The sequence below is a fragment of the Triticum aestivum genome, chromosome 2A, assembly GCF_018294505.1.
Source record: "Triticum aestivum cultivar Chinese Spring chromosome 2A, IWGSC CS RefSeq v2.1, whole genome shotgun sequence".
Classification (NCBI taxonomy): domain Eukaryota; kingdom Viridiplantae; phylum Streptophyta; class Magnoliopsida; order Poales; family Poaceae; genus Triticum; species Triticum aestivum.
This window is the reverse complement of record NC_057797.1, coordinates 387,547,179-387,567,969: the sequence shown is the minus strand read 5'-3', so window position 1 is coordinate 387,567,969 and position 20,791 is coordinate 387,547,179. Positions and strand designations below refer to the sequence as shown.

The 20,791-nt window shown below is 49.1% G+C and overlaps 1 long non-coding RNA gene across 1 annotated transcript; it reads left to right on the top strand.

Annotated features, from left to right (window-relative positions):
- The first annotated feature begins 19,516 nt into the window (after window positions 1–19,516).
- On the top strand, window positions 19,517–20,578 carry LOC123185294 (uncharacterized). Its single transcript, XR_006493299.1, has 2 exons — window positions 19,517–20,050; window positions 20,258–20,578. It is a non-coding gene; the product is annotated as an uncharacterized lncRNA (long non-coding RNA).
- Window positions 20,579–20,791: the final 213 nt, after the last annotated feature.

The following is a 20,791-nucleotide window of genomic DNA, read 5'->3' as shown; positions in this document are numbered from 1 at the left end:
GCTGACGACGACCTGGAGTAGTTTAGGAGGATCCCAGGCAGGAGGCCTGCGCCTCTTTCGATCTGTATCCCAGTTTGTGCTAGCCTTCTTAAGGCAAACTTGTTTAACTTATGTTTGTACTCAGATATTGTTGCTTCCGCTGACTCGTCTATGATCGAGCACCTGTATTCGAGCCCTCGAGGCCCCTGGCTTGTATTATGATGCTTGTATGACTTATTTATGTTTTAGAGTTGTGTTGTGATATCTTCCCGTGAGTCCCTGATCTTGATCGTACACATTTGCGTGCATGATTAGTGTACGATTGAATCGGGGGCGTCACATTGGGCAAGGGTGGGAGGCGCACCAGCCCACTTTGGGGCTGGTCCCTTTCCACTCTAGGCCCATGCAAGCCTCCGGGGCCGGTGGCCCCACTTGGTGGACCCCCGGGACCCTCCCGGTGGTCCCGGTACGTTACCGATAAAACCCGAAACTTTTCCGGTGACCAAAACAGGACTTCCCATATATAAATATTTACCTCCGGACCATTCCGGAACTCCTCGTGACGTCCGGGATCTCATCAGGGACTCCGAACAACATTCGGTAACCACATACAAACTTCCTTTATAACCCTAGCGTCATCGAACCTTAAGTGTGTAGACCCTACGAGTTCGGGAACCATGCAGACATGACCGAGACGTTCTCTGGTCAATAACCAACAGCGGGATCTGCATACCCATGTTGGCTCCCACATGTTCCACGATGATCTCATCGGATGAACCACGATGTCAAGGACTCAATCAATCCCGTATACAATTCCCTTTGCCTAGCGGTATTGTACTTGCCCGAGATTCGATCATCGATATCTCGATACCTTGTTCAATCTCGTTACCGGCAAGTCTCTTTACTCGTTCCGCAACACATCATCCCGTGATCAACCCCTTGGTCACATTGTGCACATTATGATGATGTCCTACCGAGTGGGCCCAGAGATACCTCTCCGTTTACACGGAGTGACAAATCCCAGTCTCGATTCGCGCCAACCCAACAGACACTTTCGGAGATACCTGTAATGCACCTTTATAGCCACCCAGTTACGTTGTGACGTTTGGTACACCCAAAGCATTCCTACTGTATGCGGGAGTTGCACAATCTCATGGTCTAAGGAAAAGATACTTGACATTAGAAAAGCTTTAGCATACGAACTACACGATCTTTGTGCTAGGCTTAGGATTGGGTCTTGTCCATCACATCATTCTCCTAATGATGTGATCCCGTTATCAATGACATCCAATGTCCAGGGTCAGGAAACCGTAACCATCTATTGATCAACGAGCTAGTCAACTAGAGGCTTACTAGGGACATGGTGTTGTCTATGTATCCACACATGTATCTGAGTTTCCTATCAATACAATTATAGCATGGATAATAAACGATTATCATGAACAAGGAAATATAATAATAACTAATTTATTATTGCCTCTAGGGCATATTTCCAACATGCATCTCAATCCGGAACTGAACGGTGGTCCAACAAGGAGAAATGGGAACCTCATACGGATTCTTCGATCGGAAGGCTTCCCATTCCTTGGCTTTCGAATGATGCAACGGCCTAACCACACATTGCTTAGCAGCTGCAGACTTTTCACGGCGAGTGGGCTTGGTGGGAATCACAACTTCTTCTTCATCATCACACACAACCGGGCTCAAGGTCCTTTGTGCCCTCTTCTTGGTCTTGCAAGGAGCAGAGCGAGAACTAGAGCCACCTGAACACACACACGAAAAGAGCACACAAAACCCAGCAAGGATGAGAGGATTGCACACACTAGCAGAAAAAGAACATGTTGCGGCAACAGAGAAGATAGAACAGTGCTGGGTGGTTGATATACTCCGGTTGTACCGGATCCTCCGCCGGTAGTACCGCTCTAGCGGTTGTACCGCCCGTAGGGGCGGTAGAACCGCTGACAGTGGCACTACCAGGGGAGATAGATCTAACCGAGGCATACTAATCACACAAGTAATATTCCGAATTCTAAGTGTTGCAAACAAGATAGGAGGCAAACAAAGATCTCTTCTACTCCATAGTTCAAACACTAATCGCGGAAAGTTAAGTAATGCCCTAGACAAAGGAAGAACCCTAGAAAGATCTAGGAGCAAAGAACACGAGGCATTACCACCATCCATGGGAAGAGATCGGGAGGCTTCCACGGAGCGAATCCACGAAGATCCCAAGGATCCGAAGCGCGAGACGCACTCCGGGGCAGGGGCAAAGAGGGCCGGCGGCTAGGGCACAGAGAAGAGGAACGAGGGCGACGGGAAAAAGAAAACCCTTCAGCCCCGTCGAGTATATATAGGCCCGTAGACACGCAGCGGTAGTACCGCTCCGGGGAGCGGTTGTACCGCTCGTCTGGTACAGACCAGTGGTTGGAGGCAATACTTCCGGTGCTTGGAAGGCAACGGTAGTACCGCCCGGCGTCCACCGGTAGTACCGGACGTAGGTTACCATGGGTTTGAGCGGTGGAACCGCCCAAGCACCGAGCGGAGACCCATTGGGACGGCACAACCAGGTACCAGCGGTAGAACCGCCTGTGATCCCGGTTGTACCGCCCGACCACCTATGCCCAAGCCAAGATCAAATGAGTGCAATCCGAGGAGGGGAAGAAAGAGCACGAAACAGGAGAGAAACAACACCCTAGGAGAACTCAACGCAAATAGCAAAGAAAGAACGAGAGAAAAACAACACGAGAACAAAACGCTAACTCCAACCTCCCCAAGAGAGGACGGTAGCCGGAGCCACCTATGTTTGAGTCAATTGGTATGGCACCGCGAAGAATTATCCTTGGGCCCATGACCAAAACTCGTCTTTGAAGCACAATTACCATCAAAAGTGGCTAATGTGAAAGAGGTGATCGATTTATGCATAATGGGGGGAAGGGAGAGTTCATTGAGAGAACAACACTCCCCCTATGTCCATGCCTACATCTAAACAAGACAACAAGTTGAGTATGGTGGGGTGTGCAAGGGTTCAAGCAACATTGCTCGAATCAATGATATTTAGCTCATGCCTTAACTCGCGAAATCTTGCTTCATCCAAGGGCTTCATGAAAATATCTGCAAGGTTATCATGAGTGTTGACATAGTTGAGCTCGATCTCTCCTCGCCTAATGTGATCCCAGATGAAGTGATACCGGATCTTAATATGCTTCGTCTTGAAGTGTTGCACCGGGTTGACAGAGATCTTGATGGCACTTTCATTGTCACACCAAAGAGGCACTTTGTCACAAATGACACCGTAATCCTTTAAAGTTTGCCTCGTCCATAAGAGTTGTGCACAACAACTACCGGCTGCCACATACTTCGCTTCGGTGGACGAGAGAGACACACAACTTTGCTTTTTGGAAGACCAACTTGCCAAAGAGCAACCAAGGAATTGGCACCCTCCGAAATTGGCACCCTCCAGAAGTGGACTTCCTATCCACTTTGTCTCCCGCCCAATCAGAATCCGAATACCCTACAAGCTTGAAGTTTGCTCCTCTTGGGTACCATAAGCCAAAGTTTGGGGTATGAGCCAAGTATGGAAAGATTCGTTTGACCGCCACATAGTGACTTTCCTTAGGTGCGGCTTGAAACCGTGCACAAATTCCCACACTCAACATGATATCCGGTCTAGATGCACAAAGGTAAAGCAAGGATCCAATCATGGAGCGATATACCTTTTGATCCACCGCTTTACCATTGGGATCTATGTCAAGTTGGCACTTGGTGGACATTGGAGTGGAAGCTGGCTTGACGTCACTTAGCTTGAATCTCTTGAGCATGTCTTGAGTGTATTTGGCTTGGTTGATGAAGGTTCCTTCTCTTCTTTGCTTCACTTCGAACCCTAGAAAGAACTTCAACTCTCCCATGGAAGACATCTCGAATTTTGAGGTCATGAGAGCGGCAAATTCCTCATTGAAAGCTTTGTTAGGGGAACCAAAGATGATATCATCAACATATAATTGGCACACAAACAACTCCCCTTTGACCTTCTTAGTAAAAAGAGTGGGGTCGATTAGCCCAACTTCAAAACACGGTCTTGTAACAACTCGGTAAGGTGGTCATACCACGCACGTGGGGCTTGTTTAAGGCCATAGAGTGCCTTATCAAGTTGATACATATGATCGAGAAAGTAGGGATCCTCGAACCCAGGGGGTTGCTTGACATAAACCAATTCATTAATGGGACCATTAAGAAAAGCACTCTTCACATCCATTTGTTGTAACTTAAAGTTATGATGAGAAGCATAAGCAATCAACATGCGAATAGATTCAAGACGAGCAACGAGAGCAAAGGTTTCACCGTAGTTGATACCCTCGACTTGGGAGTAGCCTTGTGCTACCAAACGAGCCTTGTTGCGAATGATAATCCCATGGGCATCTTGCTTGTTCTTAAATATCCACTTGGTTCCAATGACATTGTGATTCCCCGTCGGTCTTGGTACCAATCTCCACACTTTGTTGAGCTCAAAGTTGTTGAGTTCTTCATGCATGGCATTGAGCCAATCCGGATCTTCTAGCGCCTCATAGACCTTGTGGGGTTCCACACAAGAGACAAACGCGTGATGCTCACAATAATTTGCTAATTGTCTACGAGTGCTTACCCTCTTTCTTAAGCTTCCAAGCACATTCGTCATGAGATGATCCTTGGTGGAGAGCTTGGAAGCAACCTTGGCGGCACGACGCTCTAATTCCTACTCAGGAGTGAGACGAGGAGTGGTCACTTGATCATCTTGGGCGTCGTCTTGAGCTTGTTCTTGTTCTTGAACTTGCTCGAAGGAGAGAACTTGACCTTGGGCATCACTTGATGTGTCAACACCGTCTTGAGCGTGATCTTGCCCTTGGTCATGTTCTTGAGGATGAGGGCCTTCATGTTGTTCTTTGTAAGCGTGTGGGCCTTGGGTTGGTGATGGCTCCACTTGAGTGGAGCTTTGTCCTTCTCCTTCGGCCACAAGGGGTTCCTCAATGGGTAGGATAAAGCCAACACCCATTCTTCTTATGGCTTGGGGAGGAATTTCATCACCTACATCACAAGTGCCACTTTGCTCCACTTGGGAGCCATTACTCTCATCAAACTCCACATTACACGTCTCCTCAATAAGTCCCGTGGATTTGTTGAGGACATGGTAAGCATGAGAGTTTGTAGCATAACCAACAAATATGCCCTCATAAGCTCTAGCCTCAAATTTAGACAACCGAACACCTTTCTTGAGAATGAAACACTTACACCCGAACACCCGGAAGTACTTGAGGTTGGGCTTGTTACCGGTGAGTATCTCATATGGAGTCTTGTTCAAGCCCTTGCGGAGGTAGAGCCGATTGGATGCATGACACGTGGTGTTGATGGCTTCGGCCCAAAAGTTGTACGGAGACTTGAACTCCGCCATCATGGTCCTTGCCGCATCCATCAACGTTCGGTTCTTCCTCTCCGCAACACCGTTTTGTTGAGGGGTGTAAGGTGCGGGGTATTGTTGCTTGATCCCCTCATCACTAAGAAACTCATCCGAGGTGTAGTTCTTGAACTCGGTGTCGTTGTCACTTCTTATTGTCAAGATCTTTGCATTGTGTTGACGTTGTGCTTCATTTGCAAAGTCAATGACGGTTTGTTGGGTCTCGCTCTTCCTCTTGAAGAAATACACCCAAGTGTATCTTGAGTAGTCATCCACAATCACCAAGCAATACTTCCTACCCCCAAGACTATCGAAGGATGGAGGCCCAAAGAGATCCATGTGAAGGAGCTCCAAAGGCCTCTTTGAGTAAATGATAGTCGTGGGAGGGTGAGCCTTCTCATGTAGCTTTCCTTCGATACAAGCACTGCAAGCATGATCTTTAGCAAAACTAACATTTGTTAGTCCACGGACATGGTCCCCCTTGAGAAGACTTTGCAAAGATCTCATATTGACATGGGCTAGACGGCGATGCCAAAGCCATCCCACATCAACTTTAGCCATTAGGCATGTCGCGGTCTTAGTGGGTCGCTCCAAAAAGTTAATCACATATAGACCGTTCTCGACATGCCCAACAAAGGCTACTTTAAGAGTCTTGCTCCACAAGAGGGCCACGGTATCAATATCAAAGAAGGTGGAAAAGCCCATGATTGCAAGTTGACGAACGGAAAGTAAATTGTATGCAAGGGACTCTACAAGCATGACCTTCTCGATCGTGAGATCATGAGAAATGACAACCTTGCCGAGCCCCAATACCTTAGAGGACGAGGCATCACCCCATTCGACATTGGTGGGCATAGAGGAAATCTTGTGCACGTCCACCACCAAGTCCTTGCTTCCGGTCATATGATTTGTAGCTCCACTATCGAGCAACCATGATCCCCCACTGGAAGCAAACACCTACAAGAGATTAATGCTTGGTTTTAGGTACCCATTTTGTAATGGGTCCTTTGATGTTAGTAACAAGGGTCTTAGGAACCCAAATAGACCATTCAATGTATTCATAGGGAGAACCAACAAATTTGGCATAAACATGCCCATCACTAGCACGGCATAACACATAAGAAGGATTAAAGTCGCCGGCTTTGTTTGGAGGGGTGGCATTGCCCTTCTCGGCACCGCCACCCTTCGCATCGTTCTTCTTCTCCTTGGATGCACCCTCTCCCTCCTTCACAAAAGTTTGCTTGAGAGGGGGAGGTTGTTTGGCCTTGTCATTCTTCTTATTGTTCTTGGGCTTGGGTGCATACCCAATCCCTTCCTTGGCCACGACTTCCTTTTGACTACTCAAAAGGCCATTGAGGTTCTTCTCACCTTGTATACATGACACAAGGCCTTTCTCAAGCTGCTCCTTCAACTTAGCATTTTCCTCAACAAGATGTATATGCTCACAACACGGGTTAGTAGCATTTGCATTATCGATTAAAACTATATGAGGAAATGTGGCTTTCTCCTTAGTTAGCTTCACTTGGAGTTGATCATGAGACTCCTTGAGACTAGCGTGAATACTATTCAAGGCCTTGTGGGCCTTGTCAAGTATATCAAACTCCTCTTTGAGTCTATCAAGATCAACCCCAAGTTCGGCCTTCTCGGAATTTAGCACACCAGAAACAACACGAGCATGATCAAGATCTTTCTTTAATTTAGCATGATCTTCATTGTGTGACTCCTCAAGAGCCAAACGAAGACCACGCGCTTCCTCAAGATCATTGGAAAGATCCAAAATCTCATCGGCATAGTCATGGCTATGCCCTTCCATCTTAGAGATGGTATCTTCGTGAGCGTCGATCATGTCATTGGCTTCACCAAGTTGTTCCAAGAGAACAACAAAGTGCTTCTTGGACTTGCCCTTGAGTTTACCCATAAAGGTCTCAAACTCATTCTCCTCCACATTAGTTCCCTCAAGTTCATTAATGCTATCCGTCAGAGAAGGATGATTAATGATGGTAGTTTTGATGTTGGGGGTTACCTTGTTGGTGGCTTTAGCCATGAGGCACTTGGCAGTGATGCTCTCATTGGGTGAGTCGAAGAAAGACACCCATGGAGTCGTCGCAATGGCAACGGAGGCCATGGCAACCGACTCATCACCTTCATCATCGTCATCATCCTCATTGTACTCTTCTTGTACCACCAATGCCTTGGGAGGAGTCTTCTTGGTGAAGTTTCTCTTGTTGGGGAGCGACTTGGCCTTGTCCTTTCGGATGAGCTTGCCACCATTGTCTTCCCTCTTCTCATACGGGCACTCCGCAACAAAATGACTCACGTTGCCACAATTGTAGCAAGTCCTTACACGTTGCTTGCTCTTCGTGTCACTTGAGTTGTTTTTGCTAAAGTTTGGCCTCGAGTTTTTCTTGCTCCAAAATTGCCTTGAAGCGAGTGACATGTGTTCATGATATGCATACTTTGTATCCTCGGGGTTGCTCTCCTCTTCTTCCTCTTCTTCTTCTTCAACGGACAGCTTGGCCTTCAATGCAAGGTTGGGCTTCTTTGCCCTTTGAGAACGAAGCACCGCATTGTCGGCGGTCTTGTCCAAAATGTTCATGGCCACAAACTCATCCAACACTTCGCTTGAGGTCAAAGTGTGGAAGTCCGGTCTTTGAAGAATGACGGAGGACATGGCCTTGTGATAGGGCATCATTGCCTTGAAGAATTTGCGCTTGATCCAATTGTCATCCGTGTCCTTGCTCCCGTGATCTCGTAGTGAGACCGCGAGTTTGGTTACTCTCCGATAAAGCTCATGAGGTTCTTCATCTTCTTTCATTGCAAACTCATCGGCCTCATCTTGCACCACTTCATAGTTGGAGCGTTGAATGCTTGCGCTTCCCCAGTAGAGAGAGACAACACAATGCCATGCATCTTTGGCCAAGGCGAAGGGACGAAGATGAGGTAGGTCTTCGGGTGGAATTGCATCTTGAATGATGAAGAGAGCATTCTCATTGAATTGATTATCCGCGGCTTCTCGAGGAGTGAAGTTGCTTGGATCATGCGGATAGAAACCTTCTTCAATGATTCTCCAAAGGTTAGTGTTTACATGATTTAAATGACATTTAAAGCGGTAAACCCAAGAATCAAAGTCCTCATTTTTCACAATCTTAGGGGGAGGACCGGCATGATTCAAATGAGTGGAGGGAACCGGTCCACCATAAACAAGTGGTGGTTCCACATGAGCAAAGATGCCGGTGCCATTTTTACCACTAGAAGAAGGAGCCTTTTCACTACTAGCTTCCCCCTTATCGAAGATAGCATCCGTCACCTTGTCGGTGGGATCACCCACTTTTAACGGTGCGGTGGACAGTTTAAGCCCCTCAAGGAATTTAGTAAACATGCTTTCAACCTCGGTCGTCATGGAGGTTTTCAATGTCTCCAAGGCCACATTGAACTCCTCAGGAGAGACCGGGGTTCCCCCATCGCCCGTAGACGAGGTCGGATTCGCACCGGAGTGTTCCTCCACACTGTCTACGGTATCAACCATACTCTTCGGACGGTAAAGTCCTTAATAAAGAAACCTGGCTCTGATACCAATTGAAATGATCGATATGGTTGACTAGAGGGGGGGGGTGAATAGGCAACTAACAATTTTTAGCTTTTCTTTAACAATTTAAACTTTGTATCAAAGTAGGTTGTCTAGATATGCAACTCGGTGAGCAACCTATATGATGCAATAAGGATAGGAACAGAAGCAAGCAAGTGATATGATAGAAATAAGTTTGCACAAGTAAAGGCACGAGATAACCAAAAGTGGAGACGGTGGAGACGATGATGTGTTGCCGAAGTTCCTTCCCTTTGAGAGGAAGTACGTCTCCGTTGGAGCGGTGTGGAGGCACAATGCTCCCCAAGAAGCCACTAGGGCCACCGTATTCTCCTCACGCCCTCACACAATGCGAGATGTCGTGATTCCACTATTGGTGCCCTTGAAGGCGGCGACCGAACCTTTACAAACAAGGTTGGGGCTCTCTCCACAACTTAATTGGAGGCTCCCAACGAAACCACGAAGCTTCACCACAATGAAATATGGCTCCGAGGTGACCTCAACCGTCTAGGGTGCTCAAACACCCAAGAGTAACAAAATCCACACAACAAAGTATGGGGAAAGAAAATATCCTTTGGTGGAAGTGTAGACCTAGGTCTCCTTCTTCAATCCCTAGCAAATCAACAAGTTTGAGTGGCTAGAGAGAGAGAGATCGGGCAAGAGAGCTTGAAGTGCATTAATGGTGGAGTGAGAGAGGTCAAAGGTGAGAGTGGTAGGTGGGAGTAACACTCTTATATAGTAACCCTAAAAATCCAGCCGTTGCTGCGTTTTCAGCCCCGCAGCGGTACAACCGGTCCTTGCACTGGTACAACCAGGACTCACGGTGTAGTTACAGAACCCTACCAGGCGGTACAACTAGGCCACTGGGCGGTAGAACCGGTTAAGAAAAATGACCGGACCAACTGCCCAGCCACCGCACAACTACCGCCCCAGAACAGAGACGAGACCGGTACTTGAGCGGTGCAAGACTGGAACAACCACATGGCCTTGAGCTCTTGGACGGTGAAGTTCTGAGCGGAAGAACCGCTCAGACCACCGGTGGTACCGGTCAACGAGGATCGACCGGATCAACCGGGCCACCACCGCCCGAGAACCGCATCAAAACAGAGCCTTGAGCGGTACTTGAGCGGTGCATGGCCGAAACCACCGCCCTAGCCTTTGTTGAGCAAGGTGGCGGTACCACCGCCCGGAGGCAGCGGTACAACCGCTCGGTAAAAGTTGGAGAGCGACAAGGTCCAGCGGTACAACCGCTCCAGGAGGCGGTACAACCGTTGGGAAGAGCAGAAAACAGAAGAAAAGATAGGGGGAACACTCTCTCTCACAACTGAGGAAGACAAAAGAGGGGTGAGGAAAGTGTACGTGAAAAGATCCCCCAGAGCTTCCAAATGAGGATTCCCTCTTGATAGTACGGGTACTCTACGACCAAAGAAAATAAAAGCGTAGAGGACACGTCTTCGATCTTTTCCTACGAGAGGGAATAGCAATCCGATGTAAGCCTAAGCATCGAGAACCTGAAACATATAGCACACGATTAGACCAACAAAGTGTTGTCATCATCATCCAAAACATAAAGTAGGGAAATGCCCTTTCAGGCTCGAGGGAGAGTTCCGGCAGCATGACGACGTGGTGACGATGATGGTGATGTGATCCGCGCAGGGCTTCGCCTAAGCACTATGACAAATATGACCGAGGTGGTAAACTGTGGAGGAGGGCACCACACACGGCTAAGGAGCAATTGATGTGCCTTTGTGGTGCCCCCGCCCCCATATATAAAGGAGGAGAGAGAAGAGGCCGGCGGCCATGAGGGGGCGTGCCAAGGGGGAGTCCAACTAGGATTCTCAATCCTAGTTGGGCTCCCTTTCCTATTCCAAGAGGGGGAAAGAGGGAAGGACGGGGAGATGGAGAGGAAAGAGGGGGCCGCGCTCGCTCCCCCTAGTCCAATTTGGACTCCCTTGGGGGGGGCGCCACCCTATGGGCTGCCCTCTCCTCCTCCCTTATGGCCCATTAAGGTCGTAACTTCCTCGGGGGTTCCGGTAACCCCTTGATTCCCCCATAAATATCCGAAACGTCCCGAAATCTTTCCGGTGTCCGAATACCTTCGTCCAATATATCAATCTTTACCTCTCAACCATTTCGAGACTCCTCGTCATGTCTGTGATCTCATCCGGGACTCCGAACAAACTTCGGTCACCAAAACACATAACTCATAATACAAATCGTCATCGAACGTTAAGCGTGCGGACCCTGTCAGTCCGGCCGTTTTATTTACTTACTAGCAAAAAAAGCCTGTACGTTGCAATGGGAGAAAAAATTCTCTCATATCTCTAGTTGGGTCAGTTGGCCTGTTCACATGTTATGAGATCGAACCCTTTCATCGGCAATTTTATTTTTTTGCCAGCTCTTCGGACTTGAGCCTCAGTGCGCCGACAGGTGAGCTTTCTCCGCTGGGCCCAAACGGTTGGCAAGTAACGAAACCAAATAGCGTACGTGAAATTAATTGAAGCGGGAACAAACGAAGTGGGGCGAAATCAAAAATATCACCTCCGGAGTGAAATTCCTTTATTTTGTACGAACCGGAGTGAAATTCAACTTTTTTAAACCCAAATTCAACTTTTTTAGATGAGTCAAATTTCAACCTTAAAAGAAGGCAACGTGTGCATGGTTGGGAGAACTACCATATGTGTGAAGGATCCAGAATGGTGCCACGCTAGCTAGTTTTCTTTTTTAAGGATTGCCACGCTAGCAACGTCGGGTGGCTAGCGCTCTTCCACGGTCAGACTCAACCGCAGTCTTCTGGTACGTTTTAGGCTCTCGCAGCCTTATCCACCAACATCCCGATCTTCTCCAGGCAGATAACACGATCCACCCCTGGTCTGCGCCAGCCGCCGCCGCCTGCGCCCATCGCTGCCGGGATCCCGCCCCGCCTCCGCCCCTCTTCCCTCCCCCACAAGCTTCACACCACCTCTAGAATCCCCCCTCCCCCTTCCCCGTTTGGTTATGGCAATGTCGGCGTATTTGCCACATCGGCTGGGGCGACGGCGGCGTCCCCGTGCCGCGGTGGTGGAGCCCACCCTCCTGGTGGCTGTGGACGACGGGGGCTGCAGGGCCGGCGTGCAGTGGCTCCGTTGCTCGCCAGATCTGGCAAAGATATGACGGCCGGCAACATACGCGTGGGAGCTGGCTAGGCCTGTGGCGGAGGCGTCCCCGTGCCGCAGTGGTGGAGCCCACCCTCCCGGTGGCTGGCTGTGCCGGTGGCGGAGGCGCGGGAGGCGGTCTGGTGGTGCTGCTGGTTTTCCGGTGGCGCAAGGCATGGGGCGGCTTGGATGGTGGTGGTGCCGAAACTGTACCTCCGTTCATCTCTGCGCCGGATAATGGATCCCTGTTTTCGCATGGCGTGAATTAGCCGGGGTTGGCTAGATGAGGTGGTGCCGAAGACAGCTCAGCGGCCGCTCTTGGGGCATGGTGGTGTCGTGGACGGCTCATCCATGAAGGCCACGGCGCAGTGCTTGTGCGCCTCCATGATGACGGCCACGGCGTTGTATAAGCACGGTTCCCCGGTGACTCGGCGGCCCCACGCTCACGCGTCTCCACGATGACGGCCACGACGTTGGATCAGCGTGGTTCATCGGTGTCTCGGCGGCGCAGCTCACGCGCGTCTCGTCCACGGTGTTCGATCAGCGTGGTTCAGCGGTCTCTCAGATCTCGCTACTTATAGGTGTGCCGGTCCTATCCCGATGGATATGGAGGTGACGGAGTCTCCGTATCAGATCGGGACAGGGATTCGTGTGGGCCCGGTATGCCCGGTATCGATGATGGCTTCGGTTTGAGAAAACCTGGTCAATTGCTCGGTCGTGCGTCAACATGCGCCGTTAGCTCATGGGTTTCAAAACAGCTGCTCGCCCAGGCCCAATAGGCATTAACGGCCCAAGCGTAACGGCGCAGGCCTGCGGAGAAAAAGAACGTTTAAGGAAATTTTAGCGAGAAGTTTGGGCACGTAAAAGATATAGTACCACCTCGCATATATGTTTTAAATGCAAAGTAAAAGTGTAAACTTATGGGAAGAAGCGTATTGTGACGATGAACCCGATAAAGTCAATCCGTGCTTTATTATTAAGAAAAGATTTTGAGCTAAGAACCGTAGAACAATTGCTCTACGGTGTATATATATATATGGTGATAAAGTATGCAAGAAAAAAACATTTTTTTGAGACGAGAAAAAAACTTGTGCGAGCCAAACTTGGCGTGAGAAAAATAAGAGGAAGAAACCCAGGGAGGATGGCCGACACTAGTAGCAACACAAGGGCAGTTGTGTCAAGAGTTTGTTCCTTTTTCCTACTGGAAAGACTGGAGGAAAACAAAATTGAAAGAAAGCAGCCCGGAGGAAAACAAAATTGAGCGCTGGTGGTCGGGAAGAATTGGAAGCTGCTTCTCCTGCCTACCTACGCAGCCCTCGCTTTCAGTGCACGGTACGCGCTGCCCACATCGAACGCGTGCCGCGTGACTTCCGGCTCGCACGTTTGGCCGCTCCATCGACCGACCAGTGCACCATCCACGTACGAACGCGTACAAGCTCGATCGGTTCGTTTCGTGTTCCAACTGTCCATATATTAGAAGAAGAAGAAACTACTGGACACCCGTGTCCCGATTTCCCCTGCGAATCAAATACAGATCCTAATAAGAACTAAAGTGCCAAACCCTAACCTCAACTCAACTGGTAGCCTTTGTAATCTTCCGCTAAAGTAGATCGCAGGAAGTGTGTGTGTGATGAGTAGATTGCACTCGTGTACAAACCTTTTTTTTTTTGCGGGTGACACTCGTGTACAAACCTTGTGGTGTGGAGCTTCCAAGTTCCAAACCAGCCAGACAAAGTCGTCAAGGAAAACGAGAGTGAAGCTGGAGCGATAGGCTAGGATACGGGAGACCGGCCCACGTGCAGTCGCAGCGGGATGCATGCCGTTGCCGTTGCCGTTGCCGAGGACAGGCAGGCCGACAGCAGGGGCAATTTGGTCACGAGAGATGAGAGAGAAAACCCAGTGGATAAAGAATGTGGTTCCCAGATACTTTCGCTTTCGCTGGACGGCGCCAGCCACTTGGGGACGCCCCGCTGCCGACACCCCTCCCCCGACGCGCGTGACGACGAGCCCCAAACGGCTTCTACGCCCACGAGTCCACGACGGACACGCCTCGCCACTCGATGATGCTCCTTCTCATTTCACCAGCCTGGCCTAGCTTAGCTGTCCCCATGTTTGTTTTTCGTCATTAAATTAAAGGAGCACTCATATCATTCCATCATCTTCTTTCATATTTGTTTTGTCTTTCCTTCGATTGATATGGTATCGGACCCGAAAGGTGGTGTCATGTGTTTCTCAACACGCATGGCCTACGCATGTCTATTACTCTATATATTACTCCATCGGTCCAAAATCTATATCTATACCTAATATTAAACGAATGATGCTTTCGTAGTTCTTCATATATCATCCTTTTATATTAGTTGATTTTATGTTAAAAAAGAATTGTTTCTGTTAGAAGGGAGAGAGAGGATTGGTGGAATAATCGGTGTATTGCTTGAGCCTCGTGGGCATATATATAGGAGTACATGATCTACTTGGAGTACAAGGCAAGTCAGAATATTTTCTAGTCTAACCTATGTTTCCTAATACAATCACGTTACTCAACATCCCCCCGCAGTCATAACGGTAGCGACGCAGACGGTGAGACTGAAGAAGCATCCGAAGGCAAGTCGACGGACACCCCCCACATCGTAACGGTCGACGCATCGCGGAGTCGTGGCTGGAGTGAAAACCAACGAGGTTGCTCAAGCAAGCGGTAGCCCTTTGTGCCGTTTGTCGATGTAGCCGAGAGCGTGGGTGGTGTAGCCATGGTCGAGGTAGCCGTGCGAAGAATGCCGTGGTCGATGTCGAGTCTGGGTAGCCGGTGTCGAGGAAGTCGCCGTGGAGCCGCGGGCGCAAGGGGGCGCCGAGTTAGCATGGGCGCAGTGATGTCGAAGTAGTGGTGCGCCGGGAAGAAGATGTTGTTGACGACGCGTCGCGGCGGGTTTGCCAAGCCCGGGGACACATCGTGGACAAAGGCACGCACCGGTGTTGCCAGCACCGGGCATGCGTAGACGGACGAATACGAAGTTGACGAAGCGCCGACCAGCCTTGCCAGGCCCGGGAACACGTAGTGGATAAAGGCACACATCGGTGTTGCCAGCACCGGGCATGCGGAGACTGGGACCTGCACGAGCTGTACGCCATGTCGAAGAAGTCGGAGAAGCCAGCAGAGAAGGAGTCGACGACGGTTGCGACGTCAATCTGCGTGGAGCCGATGTCGCCTGCAGTTGTCGGAGTAGACGAAGTGGTCGGGGTAGATGACAGCGACGCTGGCGACGGGCCAGTGCTGGACGAAGACGAAGGAGGTGGACGGGCGGCGGCGGCTACGTGGGTAGCGATGGCGGCCAAAGAAGAGCGGCGGCGGCGACCTGACGGCGGTGGCTTGGTTAGGAGCGCGACGGCGGTGCACGAAGTAGGCGAAGAATCCGACAGCATGACGAAGACCGGCGCAGACGGTGGCGTTCCCGCGCCAAGGGAGGTGACGCGACGCATACCACGGGAAGTCAACACGCGTGGACGACGAAGTGCACCGTGGGCCGCCGCGCTACGGCCTGAAGGGGCGACGCAGCGGCGGCGGGCAGGTCAGGGTGACGGCGGGAAGACCTCGGGGCGGCGGTAGGGACCGCGGGTCGCGGCGCGACAGCCCGAAGGGGCGGCGCGGCGGAGGAGCGCGGGTTGGTGCAACCGCGGGGATAGCCTCTGGACGGTGGCGTGGACCACGCGCCACGCTCGCTACGGCCCGACGGGGCGACGCAGTGGCGGCGCGAGGGTCGATGCCGCCACGAGGACGATCTGGAGCGGACGGCCTCTGGGCGGCGGTGGACCGCGGGTCGCGGTACTACGGCCCGAAGGGGCGACGCAGCGGTGACGTGGGTTGGTGCAGCTGGGAGAAGAACCACGGGACGGCGGTGCTGCAGTCCAACGGGGCGACGCAGCGGCAGCCCATTGCTCGATCGGTAGAGGGGCGCGCTGAACTCGGGACGGTCTTCACGGGGCCTGCAGAGGCGCGCGCAACCGACGGCCAGGTCTGTCGCATGGCGTAGATGAAATGAATCGCGGCGGCGGGCGGGTGATCAATTCGATCGCGCGCGAAGTCGGGGCCGCCGCTCGGTGGAGGCGCGGTGGCAGCGGAGTCCGAGATGAAGCCGGCGGCGGCGGGCGGCAGGGCGGCTATGATTAGCCACTACATGGCGCGAGGCAGTCGGGTTGGGATGATGCAGGAGTCCCGGTCGAAGCAGGGCGGTGACGATCGGCGTAGATCGACGGGCAGGCCGTCGCGCGAACGGCGGCGGTGAAGGACCGCCGCATGACGCGCGGCCGCCGGATTGGGGCGACCGGCGGGCCGACGCAAGAACGTCGCGTGAGGCCGCCGGGTCGGGGTGACCGATGGGCAGATGCACGGACGACGCGCGAGGCCGTCTGGTTGGTGAAGAAGCCGGCCGATCGCGCCGGCGTTGGAGTAGAGGCGCACGGAGTCGATGGCGGTGATGGGCGACGCAAATCGAATCACATGGACCGTAAAACCAAAAGGAGACGCTGGTCAAAGCGACCGGCGAGAGAGAGAAAATCCGGATCAAAAGATAGGGAAAAAGACTATCTAGGACAGCCGGTCAACACGACCGGCGGACGAACCCTAGGTACGGGCGGTGCAGCCCCAGCGATGATCATGAAGGCCAACCGCCCCAGGAGCGGCACGTGGGTGCGGAAGCGGCGACGACTAGGGTTTAGGATCGACTTGCGATAGATACCATGTTAGAAGGGAGTGAGAATTGATGGAATAATCGTTGTATTGCTTGAGCTTGGTAGGCATATATATAGAAGTACATGATTTATTTGGAGTAGAAGACAAGCCAGAATATTTTCTAGTCTAACCTATGTTTCCTAATACAATCACGTTAGTTAATAGTTTCTATTTTTTTTCAAAAGCCTTTTTGGTATTTCATCTTTTTTTCGCTGTATGTAAACTTTTTGTGCCCGCTTATGTTGTGCCTCATAGTAAAACAAAAATAAAACAAATCTTTTTTTTATGTACGTAAATTTTATGTGCCACACTTATGTTATGCCTCATAATAAAACAAAAAATAAGTATTGCAGATGAACCCTAGGTACGGGCGGTGCAGCCCCAGCGACGATCATGAAGGCCAACCGCCCCAGGGACGGCGCGTGGGTGCGGAAGCGGCGGCGGCTAGAGTTTAGGATCGACTTATGATAGATACCATGTTAAAAGGGAGTGAGGATTGGTGGAATAATCGTTGTATTGCTTCAGCCTCCTGAGCATATATATAGGAGTATATGATTTTTTTGGAGTACAAGGCAAGCCAGAATATTTTCTAGTTTAACCTATCTCCCCTAATAATAAAGTACGGAGTGCTTCTGCCCGTACGTCATTAAAATTGCTCCCGAAGTTGGAAAAAATTACCCACCAATGTCACCTATAAGTTATAAAAAACGTTGCACACAGAAAAATTCGGACTGGGCCGGCCCATTTCAGAATATCTAATACTATGCCCGGCGCACAGAAAAAGACACACCTTGCCTGGGCCGACCTATATATGGGTGATTAATTTTTTATTTTTTATTTTTATTTTCCGTCATTGCTTTTTGTCTACTTGAAATAATTTATGAATTTAAAAAGGTTTCCAAAATTTGAAACCGTGAATTTTAAAATAATATTTAATAAATCATAAATGTTTGCGGCTTTAGAAATTGTTTGTGATTTTTCAAAATATTAGCAAATTTTCTAATAAATGTCCGGAAAATAAACATACATTAATGAGTTTTTCTAAAAAAGTTCATGTATTTAAAAATATTTTAAAATTTCACAAAATTTCGTCAATTCAAAAAATATTCATGTATTAGAAAATAGCATAAAATAAAACTGTTCTTAAATTCAAATATATGGTTTTTGATTCACAAAATATACGCGGATTCAAAAGTGTTCACTAATTTAGAAAATTATTTTATCAAATCCCAAAAAATGTTAGCCGATTCTAGAAATGTTCGCAGATTAAACAAAAGGTTTGCATATAATATGTTCATGAATTCAGAAAACGTTCTTGATTTTACAAAATGTTTGTGAATTTTAAAAAGTTCACAATTTCAAATATGCTCATGAGTTTAAGAAAATGTTCATGATTTTTAAAAATTGTTCATGTTTTCACAAAAATGAGAGTGATAGTGTATATCGATGATGTAGTAAGATGTGATCATTGCCATTCGAAATTATGATTTTTTTCTCTCGTTGGAACGCACGGGCATGTTTACTATATTAATAAAATATGCATTACTTCTGCCTGTTCACCAGCAACATTTTTTTACAGAAGACCCCCTTTGTTTTCAGGTAATTAACTCGCTATATCAGTTAAGTGAGAAAACGAACCCTTTTTTACTGTTTTATAGAAAACCCCCTTCTTTCTCTGATAAATAACCCACACTCCCAGAAAACGTATCGTTTTTGCCTTTTTTCTATAATTAACCCGCATTCCATCTAGAACAAATAATACTTTATCAAAATACATCTTTTAAACCCTAACTCCAATTTTAACATGTTATATATTAAATTTGATTAGAAAAATATGTAGAATATGAATCTGATGTTATTTTACCTGTTAAATATTTTTAAAATGCTATTTAGGGTGCAACCTTAATGAATAGCGCACGATCCATCTCTCTTTGGTATCGACAGCAACCCGGATTACAATGAACATCCCATCAAACCCAAATCGGAGACAGAAAAAACCGTCGATAACCTTGCATGTACGCTTCGGCAAAATATTGCATGAAAATAAAGCAGATTCTCATCTAATGCCGAGAGAGACGCCTCATCAATATCTATTGGGGTCTTAGTCATGATTATTGGGTTAGGGCCGTGCGTTATTTTCTTTTCCCGTTGCAACGCATGGGCTCTTTTGCTAGTATTTCCTAATACAATCACGTTACTCAATAGTTTTTACTTTTCTTTTCAGAGGCGTTTTTGGTACTTCATCTTTTTTCGTTGTACGTAATTTTTTTGTGCCACGCTTATGTTGTGCCTCATAGTAAAACAAAAATAAAACAAATCTTTTTTTTTTGCTGTACGTAAATTTTATGTGCCACACTTATATTGTGCCTCATAGTAAAACAAAAAATAAGTATTGCAGATTCGAAGTCAGGACGAGGAGCCAATCATCCAAGGAACAAACCAGCTGACCTATACTATAGATTCATCAAGATGTTGGATTCGTTTAGTAATTAAAAGCCCATATCCCTTCTATATCTCTACTATTAAAGGAGAATCTGCAGTCGTCGTGATGGTTCAACCACAGCGATCCTCCCTAGGCACGGTCGAGAAAAAAAACTCTTCCACGACCGCACCAGCCCAAGACGATCGCACCTAACACTAACACTGAAAAAAAGGGAAACAACCGCGACCCACGCCATGCACACAACCTCCCACGTCTCACGCCCCTCTCGCTCCCCTCTCTATTTGGATCTCACAGAAAAACTTCCGCCCGCAGCCGCGCTCCCCGCCCCCACACAGATCTGCCACGATGGCCTACCCTTCTCCAACGCCGTTCGACGGTCATCTCGGTCGCCGTCGTGCAGCCCCTGTAGGCCGCCCTGATCGGGACCGACACCTCACCTGGATGGGGTGGTACGACCACGGCCCAATGCGACGGCTGGAGGGGGGGGGTTCGTGGTGATCCAAGCCATGATGTCGGAGGTCCAGGAGGAGGAGAGTGACGCCAGCTCAGCAGTGGCGGCGGCGATGGAGACAGGAAGGAGGAGAGGTACGCGAGCTACGGCGACGGAGGCCATGGCGGAGGTTGGGGATGAGAGATAAGCGCTCCACACCATGTGCAGGGTGCTCGCCGGAATGCCCAATACGTGGAAGTGGCCGACGCCGTCCTGCCGCCGCTCTCCATGCCGGTGCTCACGCCGTCCCTGCTGCACGTTCCTCTCCAGCAGCAAGTCTCTCTCTTTCTTTCTCTCTCTCTCTCTCTCTCTCACACACACACACACACACACACACACAAACAAACATTCTTGTCGTATGAATGAAGTGACTTACTTTTGTTGTATGGATAAAGTGAGCTGCTGGTTGTTTGCAAATTCTTGTAAGAGCAGAAGAAAGATACAATTGACCTTGTGCACTGACTGTTGTATGGATGTCAATAGCAGCAACACATCAAAGGAGCTCCGGGTCAAGACGGTGGCGGCCGACATGCATAGTCTGCTCTTTGAGGAGGTCATCCGCCTTCCTGTACAATCTTGGCTTCGTGAGAAACTGGACTGATTTGATTTAATTCAGTAGTTGTGGTAGTGTTGAATTCTGCGATGCATCATTTGTTTGGCAAGGCTTTACTCCATTGGAGTCACTGAGATTGAAGTAGGAGAGGAAGAAAAAGGATGTCATTGCATATTTGGGTCAGTGTTAATTGCTTCTATATGACTCAAAAAGAAAATAGAGACTACAAGTTAAACTGTGAAGATTATTTGTGCCATCCCCTGTAAAGTGTCACATTTGGTTCAGGAGAGGTTTGTACCCCTGAGGTTATATTGATTTTGTTTGTGTAATCTTCAGGTCATCATTTTGTAAATAATGACAAGTCCTTAAGAGAATGGCCTAATTTAATATGCTGCTAAAAAATGATGAGCAGATAGCTTGCTTGACGTTTTGCTACTGCTTGTGTGCCACTTCACGAACATATC